The 23,420-nt window shown below is 38.5% G+C and overlaps 1 protein-coding gene across 2 annotated transcripts in view; it reads right to left on the bottom strand.

The window, feature by feature from the left end:
* PELI1 (pellino E3 ubiquitin protein ligase 1) overlaps positions 1–15,044 on the bottom strand; it is a 61,459-nt gene extending 46,415 nt beyond the window's left edge. Inside the window, exon 1 of one of the 2 annotated variants that reach the window (XM_003922694.4) lies at positions 14,699–15,044. The gene's annotated coding sequence lies outside the window, so the exon portion shown is untranslated. The remainder of the gene's footprint in view (positions 1–14,698) is intronic. The other variant, XM_074399155.1, reaches the window with a different exon arrangement.
* Positions 15,045–23,420: the final 8,376 nt, after the last annotated feature.

The following is a 23,420-nucleotide window of genomic DNA, read 5'->3' as shown; positions in this document are numbered from 1 at the left end:
GCCTCCTGAGTAGCTGGGATTACAGGCACGCACCACCATGCCCAGCTGATTTTCTGTATTTTTAGTAGAGACGGGGTTTCACCATGTTGACCAGGATGGTCTCGATCGCTTGACCTCGTGATGCACCCGCCTCGGCCTCCCAAAGTGCTGGGATTATAGGCGTAAGCCACTGCGCCGGGCCGAAATTCTGCATTTTAAGCACCATATGTGACACTAGAATGAATTATATTACTCCTATCATCACAATGAGACCATTAATATGGAGGCTGTATGCAAGAGGATAAGATAAATTATTATTACTTGAGATGAAGTAAAATAGAATGATGTCTGACTCCTAGCACTATCATTTAATAGCTGTGAAACTTGAACCAACTTCACTGAGTCTCAGTTTTTTGACCTGAAAGTCTAAGATAATAAATAACAGTAATTAACATATATGCAGTGCTTATCATAATAAATGCCAGGTATTTTTCAAAGAGCCTTTTAAAAATTCTTTAACTCCTAATAATGTTCTTATGAGAGAAGTGATATTATTATTTTGATTTTATATAGGAGGGAACTGAGGCTCAGATCAGTTCAGTAAATTGCCTGTGATCAAACAACTACTAAGGGCTGACATCTGGGATTGGAACCCGAGAAGTTCTGGTTAAGAGCCTATACTTGCAATCATTAAACCCTATTACCTTTTAATATAATATTACCTACCTCAAAGGATTGTTATGGGACATTAAACAAATGTCTAGTACATAGCAGTAGATCTATAAAGGTTTACTGTTAAGAGTTCTTCTGACAGTAAATTCCTATTGAATTACCTGAATATTTCTATTATCAATTATTTAGAAATTATTACTTCAGTATACAAACTGTTTTCTGCTAAAGAGAATTTTTTTGGGAAAGGGACAATGCTGGAAATTAATTTCTATTAAGGGTAATAAATCATTTTGAAGACTTCTGTAGTGTGGTATTCTTGAGGCTGCCATAGGTTTGCCCCTGAGCATGGATATGGGAAGTACTTTTGAGACATCCATGGGGAGAGTTAGAAACAAATATACAGAGTCATCCTTGGTATCTGCAGGGGACTGGTTCTAGGACTTCTCTCCAATACTCAAATCTGCAGCTGCTCAAATCCCTTATATAAAATGGGATTTTTACTGGAACACAGTATTTGCAAACATCCTCTGGTATACTTTAAGTCATCTCTGGATTACTTATAACAGCAGTCCCCATCTTTATGGCACCAGGGATCAGTTTTGTGGAAGACAATTTTTCCACGGACAGGGGTTGGGGGTGAGTGGTTGTGGGGAAATGGTTTCAGGATGAAACTGTTCCACCTCAGATCATCAGGCACTCGTTAGAATCTCATAAGGAGAACACACCCTAGATCCCTTGCATGTGCAGTTCACAAGGGTTCACACTCCTGTGAGATCTAATGCCCTGCTGATCTGATAGGAGGTAGAGCTCAGGCAGTAATGCTTGCTCACACACCACTCACCTCCTGCTGTGTGGCCTGGTTCCTAACAGCCCATAGACAGGAATAGGTCAAAGCCCTGGGGGTGGGGCCCCCTGACTTACAATACCTAATAAAATGTAAGTGCTATGAAAATAGTTGCTATATAGTACTTTTTACTTGTATTATTTTATTGTTGTATTGTTATTTTTTATTGTTATGCTTTTTTCCAAATATTTTTGACATATGTTTGGTTGAATCCTCAGGTGTGGATCCCATAGATATGGAAGGCCAACTGTATTTGAGAAATAAAGGCAGAAATGACAGGTTCCTAACCGGCACGTAGAGTGAAACAGTAATCTCTTTTTCTTTTCGAGAAGGAGTCTCACTCCATTGCCCAAGTTAGAGTGCAGTGTCCCATCTCGGCTCACTGCAACCTCCACCTCCCAAGTTCAAGCAATTCTCCTGCCTTGGCCTCCCAAGTAGCTGAAATTACAGACACATTCCACCATGCCCAGCTAATTTTTGTATTTTTAGTAGAGACAAGATTTCACCATGTTGGCCACTCTGGTCTGGAACTCCTGACCTCAAATGATCCACCCACCTCGGCCTCCCAAAGTGCTGGGATTACAGGCATGAGCCACCGAGTGCAGCCAGAAACAGTAATCTCTACCAGTATTGAAGGAGACATAACAGATATGAAAAGAAAATAGAAGTCTTTTTCACAGTGTTAAGTTTGAAGAATTTGGGTTAACATGTCTAATAAGCAGTTGAAAATTTAAGTTTGCACACAGAGAGAGGTCCTGAGTTGGCGACAGATCTTTCCCACTCCTTTTTCTCTTTCTACTAGACCAAGTCAGGATGCCAGTAAGAATAATAAAAATAGTTTCCAATTCTGAGTGCCTACTTGATGCCTGACCATGCTGAGAGCTTTATATATTATCTCTATTCCTTTTCACAACCTTACCAGGAAGATACAGGTTGAACATCCCTAAACTATAAATCTGAAATCCAAAGTGCTACAAAATCTGAAACTTTCAAGTGCTAACATGCTCTTCCAAGTATAATGCAAATATTCCACAATCTGAAAAAAACTGAAATTCGAAACACTTTTTGCCCCAAGCATTTTGGATAAGGAATTTATTAAGTCCCTGGTGATGCTTGTACTCAGAACCTTGAGATTAAGTAAACCGAATCAACTGTCCAAGACAACAGAGCTACTAATCAGTGAGGGAGGCATCTGAATTAACAGTTTTCTTCTTATCAGAGCCTCTTTCTATTATACTACCATAGGTTTAACTTGAATGACCAAGTTCATTCTGGAAAGAGAAAAACAGCAAAACTAATGGAGCTCTCAAACTGAGAAAATAGGGAATGAGTCTAGGAATATGAGGCTTCAAAAAGTACATGTTTAATAGTGATATGAAAGAGCTGGAGAGAAAGAAGAAGTTATGATTTAAAGACACTTGAAACCAGAAGGAGTGTTGGAAATGGCCTAGAACTTTTTTTTTTTTTTGAGACGGAGTTTCACTCTTGTTACCCAGGCTGGAGTGCAATGGCACGATCTCGGCTCACCGCAACCTCCGCCTCCTGGGTTCAGGCAATTCTCCTGTCTCAGCCTCCTGAGTAGCTGGGATTACAGGCACGCGCCACCATGCCCAGCTGATTTTTTGTATTTTTAGTAGAGACGGGGTTTCACCATGTTGACCGGGATGGTCTCGATCTCTCGACCTCGTGATCCACCCGCCTCGGCCTCCCAAAGTGCTGGGATTACAGAGAACTTTTATAAGTGTGGTCCACGGCCTACAGCAGTAGCACACCCAGAAACCTGCAAATAATGCAGAATCTCAAGCCCCAGCCAGACTTACTGAATTAGCATATTCATTATATGATCCTTAGGTAATCTGTATAATACATTAATGAGAAACACTGGTCTGATACCATTACAATAGATGAAGACACTAACCAGGTTAAAAAAACAGTTTGCAAAGCTAGAACTCAGGCCTCTTTATTTCTCAATCTAGGATTCCTACGTCTTCATTATGAGCCCTCCAGACAAATACAACACTTCAAATTTCACTAACTTGAGGTCTGTGCCATAAACATTTAGAAGTTAAAACGAGTTTCCATCAAATTAGCACCATTTTTATTTGTCTCCATTCCATTTGGAATTTTAAGTGCCCCCTGAGTTTTCTACAATCATTTGTTTTTAAGATCGCTAAATGAAATATAAACATGCTCTCTCTGACTACAAAGAATTCTTAAGCTCACACAGTTTCAACCCTAAACACCCAATGTGAAGAGATAGTACAGATAGAAAAGAAAGATTTTCTATAGGCAAATTATTTAAAGTCACAGAATCTTAGAGCTGGAAGAGACCCAATATAGTTGAGATGACAAACAGATTTAATCATAATGGCAATTAGATATATGGTTTCTGACAGTGCTGTATCAAAAAGTTATCTGAAGCTGGTTTGGGATCAGCTATTAGCTAAATCTGCAATGGGTTGGTTCCAAAGAGGGTGTGAGCGCCAGAGTTACTGACCTTGTAAAGATAAGGAAACTAGGGCCCAAAGAGGTTAAATGAAATATATAAGGTCACATATTGAGAAGATGAACCAGAGCTTCAGACCCCCAACTTCTGATATAGTGGTTTTTATCCTCTATCATACTGCCTCTCCTCTTTATTTATTCAATAAAAAATACAAAATCCTTTTCATGTAATAGATAATTAAAACCTAACCAATTAGAAATTAACTGGGAATAAACACCTCAGCTGGTTTTATGGGCATTAAAGGATTTACAATCCTATAATAAGGACATATATGGAAGTACACTAAAAGATTTAAAATGAAGCCCACAACCTATGGAATGTATCACTGTGATCAATGAATGATCTCTGACTCAGACTGCTTTCTGACATTCTCACTTCATCGAGAGTTTTTCCATGTAACAATTCTTCTTTAGAGTTTAGCCATGATGACTCAGGGTACCTAGATGGTATGAAGGAGCCTTCAATTTAAGGAGTAGGAGGAAAATGAGGGGGCCTACTGAATCATTAGCAGCCTACTCAGTGCTGAAACTCAACAAATCCTTTTGGAAGCCATTGTAAAGTCAGCTTTAGGAGACAAATTCTGGCTAAAGCTTTACAAAATTGGTCCTTAAGAGCTGAACTATATTGAAATAAATCAACATGTCATTTCTAAAAGAGACACAACCAAAAAGCTTTAGCAAAATGTGATATTTTTGTTGAATAAATGTTAGTGATGAATTTTTAAAAATGTCTGCTCTCACTGAAGTTACAGATCTGCTCAATGTTCAGCAGTTTAAGAGCCCATCTCAAAATTCATCATAGTTCCTTTGGTGAACAAAGAGGGCTACTTCAGAAAGTGAATCATCCTATTCTAAATGAAAATAACAGTAAAGCAGTAAGCATAGTTAAAAAGCTTTCTGATACAAGAGGTATGTCTATAGGACAGGTTTCTAATTAGAAGCAGCCACTACTTTACAAGAGATACATATTTAACACATTTTCTCATGAATGATGAACTTAACTAGTTTTGTAATTTGGATGTTTTTATCCTTTGATGGTAAATTTAAAGAATGGGAGTGAGAAACAATTCAAAGAAAAATCCATCATGCTAATAGTAGTTTAAAATCAAAGCAAATCAGCTTTTAGTGCTACCAGTACATGCGGTTCATTAAGAACCTGAAATAAACCCAGAGGAACATGAAGTACTATCCATACTATCTGCCAAGAACCGGGAATTTAACATTAAGGTTTTGAAGAACCAACAAAGCAACTTCCATTGTTTTCATTTATTGTTAAAAAATAAAATTAAACTGTGCCTTCTAAAGATTAAGCCAAATGATATGTTGAGGACTACAAGAAAAATATCAGGGCCAGTCACTTCATAATTCATTCTTGTGGAAGGAAGAAGTTAAAAACTTCTTTGCCACATTACTGATATTTTCATCTTTTCCTCTTGATTGTCAAATAGAAGCTCAACAGAAGTACAGTTTCCCCCTAAGGTCATATATAATTATTATTACAGTAATGATGAAGTCCCCAATTGTTTTTGGACATTTTTGGAAAAGACAATAAACATCAAGAGCTGAAAAAAGCTTTTGAAATTCTACTAGGCTGTTAATTTTATTATCAAACTTTGCTAGTTTAGGTATGTAGGTTCTGGATGGATGCAGGATTAACTCAAGGAGTTTCAGTTTAAACTCAAACTGTTTCCTACATTATTGGGTTTAGAAAGTATTGTACCCTACAGGTCATGTAGTTGTCTCTTAGTGTCTGATGAGAGATCTCTATCAAGACACACATCAGAAATAGGCAAGGAAAGTTTAAAAAGATGAAGTACGGCACAAATAGGAAAAGTACTATACTTGCCTTCCATAGGTTACTTCTTTATGCCCTTAGTTCATTCCAAGTCTACTTTATAAGTATAAAACTGGCAGACAAACATAGAAAACACTGTTGAAGAGCAATAGGCATAAACAAAGCTGCCAAAGGATGATAAAGAGAACTATTGGCAGAGTAATAAAGAGATGAAAGTGAGACAGGCAGGAAATTACAGTATCTTGCAATGCACAAGCTGAGAAGAATAACCTTGAACCTGTTGCTGCAAAAATCTACAAAGCTTAATATATTGAATTTTGAAATAATTTCTCAATGATTTTTACTCATTATTATTTCCAAAATTAAGTATAGATTTTATCATAAAGTTTAACTCAACATGAAATGTAAGATGCCCTTTTGCAAAGCAACTTCTCTCCAAATGAAACTTGTATTATTACTTCTATTCTCTACTTAATTTACACATTTGAGGCTTAGCTCATTAGGTCACAGACACTTAAGTAGATCCAAGTTAAGAGAATTATCCATAGTCATATTTACGATTTTGTGAGAACAGTTTTTTTTCCTTTCCTTCCTTCTTTTGCTGCCTTCCCCCTCTTTCTCTTCAATCATTAAGTTATTTATTTATTCCACAAAATGGAAATGAAAAAAAATCATCCTGCCAGTAAATCAACAGCCTGAATTAAAGGTATTTCTAAAATAAGTCACACTTCAGTATGGTCATCATCACAGAACTTCAAAAACCTTTATGAAAAACCATTGCTACTTTTTTTTTTTTTAGAAGAATCAAAGCTTTTAAAAGACTTTCAGAGTTAATAGAAAGCCCAGGAATTAAATATAGGCTCAGTTGTTCTATGTTAATAGACTAGTGTTTAAAATACATTAAATAACCTGGTCTAGCAGCTCAGTCCTGATTATGTGCAGTATATGATAAGAGTCTGGCTATCTATCTATACATTCACATAAATATATACATCTATATACATTAAAGGGACAAAAACTCTGAGTGAATTAAATAACTAGATTCCTAACAATTTACTGAAAAATGTTTAAAATAGGAAGCTTTGTTGAAGTATTCCTTATATGGTTATATACTTACATTCTTAGTGGTTACTATGTAATTTACTACGTAATAAAAGTTTGTAAGTTCTACTTAATGCCATTAAGTTTTAAATATGATTGTTTAAAAATACAAATAAAAACATTGTGCTCCCCCACCATTGCATATAAATAACTAAAAAAAGAATGCCTTTCTTTACTCAATATTATCAGGAGAGTAAAAATCACTGAAATAAGTTTAGTTTCTCAGGTTGGAAAAACTGTACCTCTAAAGAATGAACTAGTATAGTAATTGTTCAAAATTAGTAATCCTACATACATATTGTCCTAAGAGTAGATTTTTACAATCCATATTTATCAAAGTTTTTGGGGGGCATTTAAACATTTAGATGAGATCCAAATTTTTCTATGCCTTTAATAATGAAGATTAAAAACAGTTCTTTATGGTAAATCAGAATGTTCTCAAAACAACTACTAATCTGAGAAATGAATCATGAATATAAGACTTAAGAGCCAGATTCATCTCTTAACACGTGTTAGTCTTTTAGTTCCCCAAGTGTATGTCATAGCAAGAGTTACACAATTTCACTACATTTTAAATACCATCTCTTCAGTCTTGAATGCAGGATATAAATGAAACATGAAATGACTGTTTTGAATACTTAGTATTATGAACTGTATATGATCTTGTGTGTACGTGTGTGTGTGCGCGCGCACACGTGTTTTATGAGACCTTAAATATCCAAATGAGTATGGTGCCTTCCGTACTAGTCACTCTTAGAGGTAAAATACCCTTATTCCAAATGATGCTATAATTGTCCACAACATTATTAAAATTCCTTTTTAGTTTATGGGTAGGTCTGACTTTTACAAACAATAACTGCTTTCTCAGAGTGGCTCTGATTTTTAGAAATAGCATTGTTACTTCTCATTTTCTTTCTGTCAAGATCCTTTGTGAGTCACATGTGATAAATAACATGAAATATCACATGGATAATCACCCCGTTTTTCCTTAAAAACAGGAAGAAAATACAAAGTAATGAGCTATTTTCACGTGCAGCTCTTAAACTGGCTTAGACGACAAAAAAATTTCTAAAACTACTGAGTAATGTTAGTATTGTTGCATAAGTGTATAGCTTTCACAGTGACTACTCTAAAGTAGAAGACTTAGATAGGTGTATAAAATATTTTTACTTTAAAGCAATATGGACAACCAGCCCTACACAATTGAGACTCCTCTACACTTCCTTTACCATGCTGATGCTGATTTTAACTACTCATGCTCACCCTGATCTAGTTACGCTGTGTTTTGTTTTGAGACGAGATCTAGTTATGTTGCTCAGGCTGGTCTGGAACTCCTGGGCTCACGTGATCCTCCTACCTCAGCCTCTTGAGTAGCTGAGACTACAGGTGCAAGCCACTATGCCTGGCTCACACCCTTCTTGCAGTTTCTTACAGTCTAGGCACGCTCCCACCTAAGGGCCACTGTACTTACTATTCCCTCTGTGTATAATGTCTTGCTCCAAGATGACCTACAAGGCTTGCTCTGTTATATCCTTCAGGTCGTTACTCACTTTCTCAAATATTTATCATCTTCTCAATGAAGTCTTTTCTGACTACCCTTTAAAACTGCGTTTTGGCAGGCCAGGCGTAGTTGCTCATGCCTATAATCCCAGCACTCTGGGAGGCTGAGGTGGGTGATCACCTGAAGTCAGGAGTTCGAGACCAACCTGGCCAACATGGTGAAACCCTGTCTCTACTAAAAATACAAAAATTTTCTGGGCATGGTAGTGCATGTTTATAATCCCAGCTACTCGGAAGACTGAGGTAGGAAAACCCAGGAGTGGAGGTTGCAGTGAGCCAAGATCACGCCATTGCACTCCAGCCTGGGTGATGAGAGTGAAACTCCATCTCAAAAATAAAAAATAAAAAATAAAAAAACCTGCATCCTCCTCCCACCCCATACTCATATCACATTTATTCCCCCTTCCCCTTCCCTGCTTTATTTTCCTGTTTGTGTGTACAACTGTTTATTAGGGGAAATTTCAAATATCCACAAAAATAAAGAGGAGGTGAGAACTCTCATGTATCCATAGAGCATCTACCTTCAGCAATTTTCAATATATGGGCAATCTTGTTTTGTCTATGCTCCTCTCCCTTTCAATATTTTAAAGTAAAAACCCACACATCACATTTTAAGTTGTAAACACTTTATTATACATCTCTAAAAGAACACTTAAAAAAAAGTACATTCTCACACCTGAAAAAACTGACAAATCCTTTTCATTAAATATCCAGAGTCTAAATTTCCCCAATTTTGAATAAATGTCTTTTTACAGTTAGTTTGCTCAAAGCAGGATATAACTAAGGTTCATACATTGCATTTGGTTGATAAGCCTCTCAAGTCTCCTTCAATCTTAAAGTTTTCCCTCCCTCTCTTATTTCTTGCTATTAATTTTTTGAAGAAACTAGGTCATTTTTATTTATTTATTTTTTAAATTTTTTTTATTTTTTTGAGACAGGGTCTCACTCTGCTGCCCAGGATGGAGTGCAATGATGCAATCATGGCTCACTGCAGCCTTAACCTCCCATACTTAAGTGATCTTCCTACCTCAGCTTCCTGAGTAGCTGGGACCATGTCCAGCTAATTAAAAAAATTTCTTTGTAGAGACAGGATCTCACCATGTTACCCAGGCTGGTCTTGAACTCCTGGGCAAGAGGGGTCTTCCCACGTCAGCCTCCCAAAGAGCTAGGATTACAGGTGTGAGCCATCTTAAAACACTAAGTATTTTATTTTATGGTTTGTGTCTTGTTAGTAGAATGTAAACACCATGAAGGTAGAGATTAGTCTGTGAGGTACCAGCATTTAGACCTGTGACATGTAAAAGGCATCCAATGAATACTGAATGTATTTGACATCCATGCCAAAAGTCCACTGCTCACCAACAGCAGAAATTGCTAATCACAGCACTCTTTCCTGCTAAGTCTGAACAAGGACTCCCAGTTTTCTCAACACAGCACTCTAAGCAGCCACCACTAAACAATCAGATATGGTTCCCCAAATGAAATTTATTTGCTGTCCCTGCTTTAGCCCCCTTCAGAAGTGTTCTATCTCTAAAACAGATTTCGTTGCACCTTGTATGCGGACATTTGCATGATAAATTACTGACCATGTTTCTTGTCAACTATACTTAAACATTTCTTAGTTTATTTTAGACAGTTTAGGGGAAAAAGAAAACTGTAGCCAAAAAAATAATAGAAAAAGAAACTGCAGAAGATGGTGGGAAAAGGGGGGTATTACATATTTTTAGAATTAGCAACATCCCAAGAGGTTCATTATAAAATAAAAATCAGCAACAAATTCTCTGAAAAGGATAAAATTACATTTGCATTGAATTAATTTTTTAAAAAACTACATGAACAGTCAAGATTAACTGGAGGATGAAGACAGATGTCAGGATTTTCCTATTTATAGGCATCAGCAACACATTCTATTTTCCTGCAACTGGTATTTTGAGGTGTAAAAGTATTACAGGGGTGATATAAGAGTACTATGTAGAATGCCATTTCTCTGAAATGGACTTTATGTAGCAAAAAGAATCTGAAACATCTGGTACAACGTTCTGAAAAAACTGTCAATTCTTCTTAGAGTCATTTACAATTCATTTCTGTTAAACTATCAGATGAAGCTCTTTTTCTCTAGGCTTATTTCTGAAGGTAGCTATGCTAATAAAAAGACTCCAGGCTGGGTACGGTGACTCACATCTATAATCTCAGCATTTTGGGAGGCTGAGATGGGAGGATCACAAGGTCAAGAGATCAAGATGATCCTGGCCAACATGGTGAAACCCCAGATCTACTAAAAATGCAAAAATTAGCTGGTTGTGGTGGCATACGCCTGTAGTCCCAGCTGCTCCGGAGGCTGAGGCAGGAGAATAACTTGAACCCGGGAGGTGGAAGTTGCAGTGGGCTGAGATTGCACCACTGCACTCCAGCCTGGCAACAGAGCAAGAATCCGCCTCAAAAAAAAAAAAAAAAAAAAAAAAAAGGACTCCAATCAGATGTTCATGTTTTGATTACTTTTTCTATCAAAAAAGAAAAAAATTAGAAAGTCCCTGACATTCAAGAAGCATTGTGCCTTCTCTTTATTACCTGTAAATTCATTAAACAACGCAAAGTATTTAGGACCTACTAAACATAATATGTTAGGCAGTTATTTTCAACCTTTGAAGAAAAAATAGAAGTGATCTATTCAAGACAACATACCAAAAAAAAAAAAAAAAGGCTAGTAGCAGAACTTGAAATCATATCCAGATCTTTCAGTGACCAATATTTCTTGTCTTGAAGTTGCCACACATTAGTCTGGGGAAATTTTCTATGGCAGAGGTCACACTTGAACTAAGAAAATGTAGTAAGTACCTCCCCTCCCCCACTACCACAAGTGCAAAAAAAATCTCCAAGAACCCAAGTCCCTTGAAAGAATGACTTCTATTTATGTTTCCTGTGTAATATATTCAGAGGGAATCTGGAAAAGATGGCTAGAAATCTATAAACAGAAAGTGCTAAGTGGAATTCACTGTTTATAGACTTCAACTAGAATTTTGTCCTTTATATATAAATGTTGCCAGGAATCTTCATATTATATTATTTAAAAACATCTTCATCAGGTTTCTTCACTTTGTTGACTTTCTTCCGTTTTCCACTGGCTCTTAAATCTGCTTTATTCTCCTCAAAAACATAAATGTAACTTTTGGAATAACACCTTTTTCCCCCCAAAGAAACTCCTAAAGCCACCTCAGTGCTATCATATATTGGTCACTATGAAATTTTAATATATACAGTTAAATATATTTGTATAATAAAATAATCCACATAAGCCTTTCTAACTTAATAAATACAGGATAGGTTTACATTGATGTACTATGGTAAAATTATATGTATATGTTAGTTTTCAATTCTAAGTCTTTTGGCTTAAAATCTTTAACAGCTACAGGAGGTTCTGTCTAAAAACATTAGTTGTCCGCAAAGCATAATAAAATAGTCCTTATCACCTGACCTACTAGAAAACCTTAATAAATCATATTCTGAAATGACAGAATTCTTAAAATACAAAAGTGACATTCTGACAACCCAGAAAGAGGCTGAAGCTAAATCAAATGGAAACATCCTTGGGCTTCCCCTTTGAAACTTGCCTCAGTGGCATTCAGCAGTACTAGACTAGCTTCCTATCCCATACTTTTCAGTTATTTCCTTTCAGGGGTCTCAAAGAAATTATGAAACTTACACAGCCAGACTTTGCCAATCAACACTAACTTCTGCCTGCAAACTCCAGTGACTTAAGTCAAAACAGTATTAGTAGCTTCCTTAAAGTACAAATGTCCCTGGTAAATCTGGCTTGCAAATATGAAAGAAAAAGTTCAACATAACCAACAGTAAGAACATTTAAATGCCAATCTTAAGGAAAGGATGGAGTTACTCCCCCTGCAAATTCCACTGAGGCAAATTTCCAGCTTACTTTGTAGAAGTCAATAAATGCTACTACTATTACATTACAGCACTTCTACCACGCTAATAAAAAGCTAGGTGATAGTTTTCTCTTTAAAACCTGTTAAGTTCACTAGATGAGACATTATACCACTTCACTACATGCAACTTTCTATACATATAACTGTTTTACTTTCCAATTATTTGTTTTAAACTCAAGATCTCTTTTAACATACCATAGAGAGGGAACAGGTTAGAAGGCTTGGGGGAAAAAAATAACAAAATAACGAACATCTCATTTTCATTTTCTGATGCAACCACCAAAATCTAAAATGTAAGGACAAATACACAGTACAAAATTAAGAGAATTTAGAGTAAGTGAAATTCACTGTTATACAGTTCTGATCATTATTCACCTGAGGAAAGAGCTAGTAAAAGTGCTGCTTGATTTAATTTTTTGGTACTTTCCAGTTGGTACTGAGGAAATAAAAACTCACAAAATAAATAAGGTCCTCAGAGTTAAAGATTTTTCTCCACAAGAGGTTGTTGGTATAAATTAAAAAACATAAGGAGGCCAGGCACGGTGGCTCATGCCTGTAATCCCAGCGCTTTGGGAGGCTGAGGCACGTGAATCACGAGGTCAGGAGTTCAAGATTAGCCTTGGCCAAGATGGTGAAACCCTGTCTCTACTAAAAATACAAAAATTAGCTGGGTGTGGTGGCGGGTGCCTATAATCCCAGCTACTCGGGAGGCTGAGGCAAAGAAATGCTTGAACCAAGGAGGCGGAGGTTGCAGTGAGCTGAGATCCTACCACTGCACTCCAGTCTGGGTAAGACTTGTCTCAAAAAAAGAGAAAAATAACCATAAGGAATTCATATGCTGTTAATAAGAACAACGTTTTATGATTCGAGACATGTAAATCTGACCACTCAAAAAATATTTTCTGTTGGCTATAAACAGCAAAACTGAAACGGAATTGAATCAAGTGAACATTTTCCACAATTCAAAAATTTTAAATTCACCCTATTATGAAAACTGAATAATGAATTCGTATCTCCTTAAGTATAAGAGTAATACATATTCAACATAGTAAGGGACAATGCAATTTCTGAAACAAAAGATTATGTGCAATGAAAACAAAGTAACATTTTGCAGAGTAAGAAAAAGTAGAGTCTGTGAACCGAAACAGATGACCTTTTTTTTTATATACAAAGCTTCATTTTTTAGCTCAACCAGCACCTTATGAATAAAGTGCTCAATAATATTTGTTGATATACTGTTTGATGACTAAACTACAGGAATATAGTCGGTGCTGTTAAAACCAAGGCACATTTCCTTGTGTGTAGTGATGAAAATCTGTTAAATGTACTCGACATTTTTTTAAAAAAAAACCTCTGCCCTCTGTTTCGTTCTTGCTCTCTTGCCTCTAAGAGACCTGCACGTACAAAAATAAAAGTAGATGGTGACGTGAGTTTATAATTTACATTAATTTCCCTACTCGGAGCATTTTTCAATAAGTCTTTTATGGTTTTAAGATTCAAACACTATGTAAGAATTATGGTTTGAACCACGTAACAATTACATAGACTTCTTTTGGACTTCAGTTAACCTGCAAGTAAAATGAGCATCTTTAACTTTTCCACGGGGCATTGGAGAACGGGTTCCTCCTCATAAATGCTTTCATATCCTCAGACACCAGGCGCGGTCGAAGATCAAGCGTATACCTCAGTTAGAGAGCTTTCCACGACCTCAGTTTACCCACTTAGGGAAACGGGCGTATTCACTTGTTTCCTAGGGGGTCCGGGGGTGAAATTAATTAGCCTGTTTAAAATGCTCTGAGACCCAAAGATGAAAGGAAATGTGAGAGACGCGCAGAGATGATGACAACAATCATAATAAAAAGAATGACAAACTTGGAAGTCTGCGTTATGTAAGGGACAAAAAGAAGTTATCAGATCCTCACAAACAAAAGGGAAACCCACCGCCCCTTTTGTTTCTCCCATTTCCCTTTCCTCCCCGCCACCCGCTGAGCTCTCCTCTCGCAGCCGGAGCGCGCGGCCCGCCAGGCGCCGGGCTCGGAGTTGGCCGCCTCGCACCCCGCTCCCAGGCGGAGGGGGAGGCCGCGCAGGGCCGGCTCTTGACAAAGGCGCTTCCTCCTGCCAGGGCGCGGGATGGAGGCGCCGCAAACTCCGCTCCCTGCCGCCGCGAGGGCGCGCAGGCGGGCGGGGAGAGCCGGCTGGCTGGTCGCCGGGGGAAGCCGCCGAGGAAGTTGCGCTCCCGCCCTCCCCGCGCCCCTCGGCTCCCCCGCCATCCATCCCGCGGCTCCCCATGGCCACACTCACCGGACAATTGCTGGTGGCCGGAATCCCAGCGCGGCCCCCGAGACCTGAGGGGAAAGGGCGAAGTGTTGTGCGCGGAGAGCGCGAGCAGACAGCCCACTGTTCCGCCGCTGCTGCCCTCCACGCCAGCCGGCCGAGCCCTGTGAGGGGAAGTTGACCGCAGAGCCCAGCGCTGAGGAGCCGCGAACGCAGGAGAGGTGTGGGGGCTGCTTTGTGGTGCGCTTCCCGAGGGCTGGGGACCAATTCGATTGCGCCGCTCGGCTGGCGCTGCTGTTGCTGGTGGAGGCGGCGGCGGCGCCCCCCGACGGTTCGTCCGCCTCACACCGCCTCTGGGTCACTGACACACACTCTCAGGGAGGGGAGGGGACTAGCCGGAAGGCGGGGACTGAGGGAGGGGACAGGGCAGTGCCACAGCGGGAGGCGGTGTCGCTGCGCCGAGTGGGCTCTTGGGAATTGTAGTTCTCCGGCTGAAGAAAAAAGGGATGCATTGTTGTCCAGCACCCGACCAGGCTCGCTCTGCACTGAGCATGCTCGAGGGCGAGGTTTGGGCCGCCCCTCCCACCATTACTGTGGTCACACTTAGCGAACGTGTTCAGTGCTGCTGTTGACTGAACAAGGGCGGTCTTGTCTGTGGATCCAGCGCTTAGCCTGTCCTTCCTGCTTCGCTCCACCCCACTCCTAGCCTCACCACTCATAAGTGCCCAGTGAGATCTGACTTCCTGTCGATATTTCAGTGTCGCCTGCTACCTAATTTATCTTTCACAAGCCCTAAGTCACAAATACCTCTGTCCCTTGCTTCCCTCAATTGAATCTTCTCTGTCTAAATTCAGTTTTCTTTAACCTAAGACTTGTCAAAATGTAGTTGCTTTCAGTAATTGAACAATTAGGTTATAAAACTTAGGAATATCACCACTATCAAAAAAATCTTGTAATTAATTACTTTGCTCAATTAGACACGTCTAACTTTAGCAAAGGCAAAGTGCAGAATTAAGATTTCTATGTTTTACTTGATTACTATAAAAGAATCCGGATTTGTTCATTTTAAGGCCTACAATTTTTAAGGCATACAAATTTCATAAAGTCTAAGTTCAGAAGACAAGTTGAAAATTGTTTGTATGTATTGGCCAACCTTAGTTTGGTAATAAGTGAAGTCTGAACCAAGGTATGAGTATGTTGCTGGGCTGGTCAGCTAAGTCTACACCCATCTTGGGCACCGAGGTGTGGATGGATAGGTGGTAGGGAGGAGGGTGAAGAAAGGCAGAACACAAGACTGGCTCTCCGGAGTGCTGAAGGCAATGCGTCCTGAGCTCTTTTGTTTTCCTTCTCCGCCTACCTAGAACCCCACACCCTGGAAGAAAAAGATTAATACTTAGGAATCAGACACACATTTGGAGCAGGGTTTTCAGATAGAGTCTCAAGATCAGAAATTCTTATATCAGATTATATAATTATACACTCATTCAGAAAAATGCTTGTTGGGTGTCTACTTGTGCTAGACACTGTAACGAGCCCCAGAAGTAGAGATACAAGAATGTAAAAGAAACATTCTTAATTTCAAAATGTTTACTATGCAAAGGAGGAGACAGGTAAATAGACCTAATATGAGAAGTACTATAATAGGAAAGTGCACAGCTACTCCCAGATTTGGGCAAAATTAGAAAATGCTTCAAAGATCACTTAAGATAACTAGGAATTAGCGTGTTTGTGTATTTTGGTAGGGGAGGAGAAGAGAGAGGTGGGTGAGAACATTGGGGATGGTGTTGGAGAGAGCAGCAAGTACATAGACCTAGAGATGTGAGACCAAAACGTATTTTGGTTCAGCAAATAGTTCAGCATTGCTGGTAGTTGAATAGAGTTGAGCGAGTGGCCAGAGGAGACACTGAAAAAGGTAAGGGAGACAGCTTAGGGTAATGAAGGATTTTGTGCAATATGCTAAGGAACATGGACTGTTTCCTAGAAACAATGGGAGCCACACAAGGATTGTAAGCAGATGAAATTTTGATAAGAAATGCATTTTAGAAAGATCACTATGTGGAGTATGGTATGTATGGGGCCAGTTACAGTATTACAGGGGAAAAAAACAATGAGAGACTGAGCCAAGACCTGGCAGCAGCAGAAGAGAAAACTGAGGGTAATCAGACACTATTCAAGGGAATAGAACATAGTGACTAATTGCCTATGTTTGGGGTGAAGGGAAAAGGAAAGTTTTGAATTATGATGCTTGTAGTTGAAAGCAGCAGAAAACCCAGTTCTAACTGGCTTAACCAATAAAGGAGATTTATAACCATCTGGCTAGAAAGTTCAGGAAAAAGGCAGGCTATAAGGGTGACTGATTCAACAACTCAGAGATGTCATTAAAGGCATTTTTTCTCATTTTAATTGTTTTTTTCTTCTTTAGTATTAGCTTTATCATCAGATGATGGTTGCTAACAACTCCTGTATCTTTTAAGTTTCGTTTTTTGGGTCCAGAAGAGATAGGAAAAAGAATCACCTTTGGAAGCGCTTTTGTAAAGGAAAGAAAGCTCCTTTCCCAGAAGCCTCAGTGATTTAGTCACATGTCCATATATAAACCAAAAATGGCTGCCAGGAGATGGCACAAGTATAATTGTCTTAGGATGAAAACATGTGTCTACCTTGGAGCCACAGAAGTCAGCTTCTCCCAAAGCTGTGATGAGGAGGTGCGTATATCCCAGTGAAAATTGAGTTGATTTTACAGAAAAAGCATGGAGTCTGAGAAGTGGGCCACAGTGTCTACGACAAGGAGGAAGCGAAGGATGGATCACAGATTTCTGGATTGTGTGCTTATGGACTAGTGATCAGTTATGTATATGACTCTTGGGCTCTGGAGACAGATTTGAGTAGTAGAAGATATAATTGGAATATACCATCATATAAATGGCTGTTGAAATTATGGCAATGGATGAGATCACCCATGGAGAGTATGCACAGCAGTAAAAGAAGAGTCAGTAATAGCACCTTAGAGAACATCAGCACTTAAGGTGTAGGCAGGAAGATTGTGAAAATGCCTGGGAAGTAGCAAGAGAACTAGGAGATAACAAAGAAGCAGGAAAATGTAATTTACAACCAGGAGGAGAGTCAGTCAACATAAAGCCGCAAATGACAGAGGTGATAGAATTAGCAGTCAACAACATTAAAACAATTATGATAAGTATGCTCAGTATGCTGAAAGAGAGAAATGAAAGATATAAAGATTGGAATTTCTAGAATTAAAATGACAACTTCTGAAATAATTTCACTAGATAGGATTAACACTCAGATGCAGATTAGACACAGAGCAAATTAGAGATACTCAGAAGAAAAGATTAGTGCACTTGAAGACATAGCAGTAGAATGTAGCCAAAAGAAAGCACAGAAAGAAAAAAAAAACTAAAAAAATACCCCCCAAAACAGAGCCTCAGTGCTTTATGAGATAATACCAAGTGATCTAATGTTTGTGTAATTGGAGTTCCAGATGAGAGATGGGTCAGAGGGGTGACAGAAAAAATTATTTGAAATAATATAGCTGAAAATATTTTCACATTTGATGAAAATTATAAACCCACAGATTCAAGAAGCTCAGTGAGCCCTAAGCAGGGTAAACACACATTCCCAAAAAACACTACAAAAGACATCACTATTAAATTGTTGGAAACCAGTAATATGAAAATATTGAAAGCAGCCAGAGGAAAAGGCATAATATGTATAGAGGAACAAACACAAAATATCAGTAGACTTCTAATCAGAAACTGTGCAAGTCAGAAGACCATGGAAAGCCATTTCCAAAGTGCTGAAAGAAAAAACCTTCTGAGCACAGTGGTTCACACCTATAATCCCAGCACTTTGGGAGGCCAAGGTGGGTGGATCTCTTGAACCCAGGAGTTCGAGACAAGCCTGGCCAATGTTGTGAAACCCCATCTCTACAAAAAAATTACAAAAATTAGCTGGGCATGGTGGCATATGCCAGTAGTCCCAGCTACTCCCAAGGCTGAAGTGGGAGGATCACTTGAGCCCAGGGGGTTGAGGCTGCAAGTGAGCTGTGAATGTGCCACTGCACTCCAGCCTAGGTGACAGTGTGAGACCTTGTCTCAAAACAAAAAACCAAATAAACTAAACACCCTGACACACAGAATCCTATATTTAGAGAAAATATTTTCCAAAAATGAAGTTTAAGATGACAAAAGCTGTGAGGATGTCACCAGCCGAACTGCACTGCAAGAAATGTTAAAGCAACTTCTTAAGCATAAAAAAAAGAATATCACGTGGAAACTTGGATATATATTAAAGAATGAAGAGTGCCAGAAATGGTAAATATATGAATAATTATAAAAAACTTTTCCCCACACTTAAAATTTTTTTTGAAAGGTAACTGACTTTAAAATAAAAATGACAAGACTGTTTTATCAGGTTCATAATTAAAGATTTCTGTCAGCATTTATATATAAAGGACAAAATTCCAGCTGAAGTCTATAAACATGTAAAGTTTAATAACAATAACTCAAAGGGTGGAAGGAAGAAGTGAAATTATATAGAAAGGTCTTATGTGACGCACAAAGTATGATACTATTATTTGAAGGTAAATTGTGATGAGTTATAAATGCATAATCTAAACCTTAGAGCAGTTGTCAAAAATTAAAAAAAAAAAACAAAAAACAGATATGGCCAGTAAGTCAATAGTGGAGATAAAATGAAATCTTAAAAAGCTGGAATGGAGAAGCAGAAATATGAAAGAAATCTGTGTTCCTAGTGACCGTGAAGCAGACATACCAGCTCTGGACTCTACCTTCTGACTTCTTTTAAGTGAGAAACAAACTTCTTTTGTTTTTATTTTTTTAAAAATTTTTATATACAAGAAAATAGAGACAGGGTCTTGCTAAATTGTCCAGGCTGGTCTTAAACTCATGGGCTCAAACAGTCTTCCCACCTTAGCCTCCCAGCATGTGGTGGCTCATGCTGGGATTACAGGCATGAGCCACCACACCCAGGCAAGAAACAAATTTCCATCTTGTTTAAAGACATTGCTATTTTGTATTGTGTTATGTGTAGCTGAACCTAATCAGACTTACAAGCCTATAGAAGTTTCATGAAATAGAGCATATTTCTCAGAATCAGGTAGACCCACGTGTTGCTGGCAATTTCAACATAGTTCTGAGGTTCCTGTATTTGTCACTAAAATTCCAGGGATGCAGTATCTTTCATATGGGCATCATTTACTATTAGTTTAATTAGTTTTTCCTGAAGGAGAAAATACATGTAAAGTGCTTGGCCTACCCTTGGAATACAGCAAATGCTCAGTCAATATGTAGTACTTTGAAACCAAACCACAATAATAAGGTAGTTGGCCTACAGTTTAGACATATGCTCAGGTTTGTTCTCCAAAGTCAGGTGTAGAAAATCATGGTGGCATTCGTTTATATATCAAAATCTGTAGATGCTTTTGTGAAATTGTGACTTTACCTCCACCATACAGTTCTGTTCATTTCTTCAAAATCTACAATTCTTTGAATTCAGGACAGTTCACTCAGGAAAAATGAGTATACCTCCAATTACCATATGCTCAGTCTACGTATCTAATTTGGTATCTCATTTCTTTGACCACGGGGGCTATCTGCAGTTGCTTATCTGCCGTTTTCAGTTTCGTATATTCAACTATCTAGTCATTTCAGTAAGAAAGTAAGTCCTGTGGGATAAGGCTTTTTGGATCTCTTAAATTCTAAAAAGTTTTTGATCTGTGGATATTGCTCAGTAAAATTCAAGTTTCCTGTACCATCTGACTATACCAAAATCAACTAAAACTGTATTTCTACTCTTCCCTCAAACAGACATGAAAACAGTGTTTGGGATATAAACATAAGGAAAAATCACAATATTGATCTCATTTCCTAAAACAACAGGAAATAAATATAATTTGCTAGTAAATGATGAAGAGGAAATTAGATACACATTTTTTCTTATAACTTGAAGAAACTGCTGCAAACTTGTATTTTCTCCTTTCACTGCAAATATTTCATCCACTTCAAATGAACATATCTTCAGATGTTTAGTCCAAATTTCTCATAGTTTATACTGACTCTAGACTGCCTATTGGACTCTTACTGACATTCTTGGATTTGAGAGTGATAAAGTTTTGTATGTGTGTGTGCATATGTGAGTGTGTTTAATATTCAGATTATAAGTAGGTTATTTCAGAATTCTTACCTCCAATATTTCTCCCAAAAATAAAATTATTCTCTACTAATGTTCTCAAAGTCTCCAAATAGCTCATAGTCAACATAGAACATGTTCCTATTTTAAACCTGTGAATGGCACGTAATTTGAAGGCCTGGGCTTTCACTCAAAAGATTTGTAGGCCCCAAATGCTGGCTCTGACATTTTAGATATATTTGGAAAATGTCAGAGACAAGCCAGTTAAAATTTCAGTGTTTTAAAGTAGTCTGCTTGTACACCAAAGAAGGCAGCCTATAAATTCTCAGTATTAATACAACCAACATGTACACAAGCAGTTACTTTGGAATTTTATTTTATATTATTTTTTTTGAGAAGGAGTTTTGATCTTGTTGCTCAGGCTGGAGTGCAATGGTGCGATCTCATCTCACTCCAACCTCCACCTCCCAGGTTCAAGCGATTCTCCTGCCTCAGCCTCCCGGGTAGCTGGGATTATAGGCATATGCCACCACACCCAGCTAATTTTGTATTTTTAGTAAAGACGGGGTTTCTCCATGTTGGTCAGGCTGGTCTTGAACTCCTAACCTCAGGTGATCCACCTGCCTCAGTCTCCCAAAGTGCTGGGATTACAGGTGTGAGCCACCATACCTGGCCTGGAATTTTAAATAATACTGTGAATTGAGAGAAGTGGAAAACCCATAAAGAGAAGTTAGATTGTGTTTTCATCCCTAAAGTTGATGTATTTGCTGATGGACTAATTACTTAAATTTTTATATCTGAAATTTCATGTATTCGTTTATGGAATACTTACTGAGCACATACTATGGTGCCAGACTATGGATACAAAGATTAATTAGTCTTGGTCCTAAGCTTTTTTTTTTCTCTCTCTCCTGAGACAGTCTTGCTCTGTCACCCAGGCTGCAGTGGTGCTATCTTGGCTTACTGCAACCTCCGCCTCCCAGGTTCAAGAAATTCTTCTGCCTCAGCCTCCTGAGTAGCTGGGATTACAGGCACCTGTCACTGTGCCTAGCTCATTTTTGTATTTTTAGTAGAGATGGGATTTCACCATGTTGGCCAGTCTGTTCTCTGACTCCTGACCTCGTGATCTGTCTGCCTCTGCCTTGTCCAGGTGTGAAGACCATTCCTGGCCCATCCTGAGCTTTTTGAGATTTAGGAAAGGGGAAATGTAGAGAAGGGAATAACCAATTTTACATGAGAATAAAGTCAGAAAAGCATTTCAAAGAGGAGGTGGCAATTGAGCTGAATCCTAAAAAATGAGTAGGTGCTCACAAGCTGAACGAAGACATTTCAGCAGGCTTGCAATGTCAAAAAAGACATGGGAAGAGTGAAGTAACAACCCATTTAAAGAACTACAAGCAGTTTAGTGTGGCCAGATCATAGAGTGTGACATGGGTCAGGTTGGGAAGTTTCTGAGACCAGATCATAGAAGTCTTATATGCCATGCCATGACAAAGGGTTTGGCAATGAGGAACTGTTGAAAGATTTTAAGCAGAGGTGTGATATAAAATCATACTAGTATTTGACAGAGTGACTAGCTAAGAGAATATGCAGTAATGCAGGTGAGAGATGATGGACAAACCAAGTAACTGGGGAATCAAAAGAAGAAGGGGGCAGATACCAAAGATGTCTCAAGAGATAAAATGAATAGGACTTGATTGTTGATTGGATATAAGAGGTGAAGGAAAGAGAAAGGAAGAATCATTGGAGGTTTCTGGTCTTGTAGCTAGGCATTACATATTATAGTTATTCATTAGTATAGAGGAGAAGCAACTTTTTATTCCTTTTTACAGTCAGTTCTTACTTATATTTATGCATTTACAGTCTTACCAACATTTTATTTTCTGTTGGTTTCATTTTAGTAAGTATGTAGTATCCCATTGTAGTTTCCTATTTGTTTATTGGAGACAGCGTCCTGCTGTGTGCCCAGGCTGGAATGAAGTGGCCTCCCAAGCTCAGGCAATCCTCTCACTTCAGCCTCCTGTGTTGCTGGGACCACAGGCTTGTGCTACTATACACAGATAAGTTTTTAATTTTTTGTAGAGACAGGGTCTTCCTATGTTGCCAAGCCTGGTCTCAAACTCCTGGGCTCAAGTGATCTTCCCACCTCAGCCTCCCAAAGTGTTGGGATTACAGGCATGAGCCACTGTGCCCGCCCCTGACATTGCAGTTTTAATTTGTATTTCCTTGATGGTTCATGCAGTTGAGTAACTTTATATAAGAATATTGGTCATTTGGAAATCCTGTCTTTGAAGGGCTGTTTAAATTAAATTTTGCCCATTTAAAAATTTTATAGTCTTTTTTTCTTATTGATTTACAGGTATTCTTTATATATTCTAGTTACCAGTCATTCATCAAATGTATGTGTGTGTGTGTATAATATTTTCTCCTACCTGGACTAGTTTTTACGTAGGTTTCTCAACTTTGGATTCTCTAACCACAAAGGCAATGGAAATTTAGACCCTATACCACCAATTACTTACCAATTATGCAACTTTCGGTTTAGATTTCTCCCAGGAGAATATTTTCTCTCTCTCTAGAGCTC

This window comes from Saimiri boliviensis, chromosome 1, assembly GCF_048565385.1.
Source record: "Saimiri boliviensis isolate mSaiBol1 chromosome 1, mSaiBol1.pri, whole genome shotgun sequence".
Taxonomy (NCBI): domain Eukaryota; kingdom Metazoa; phylum Chordata; class Mammalia; order Primates; family Cebidae; genus Saimiri; species Saimiri boliviensis.
Note: the sequence above shows the minus strand (reverse complement) of the source record. Positions and strands in the feature narration are given on the sequence as shown.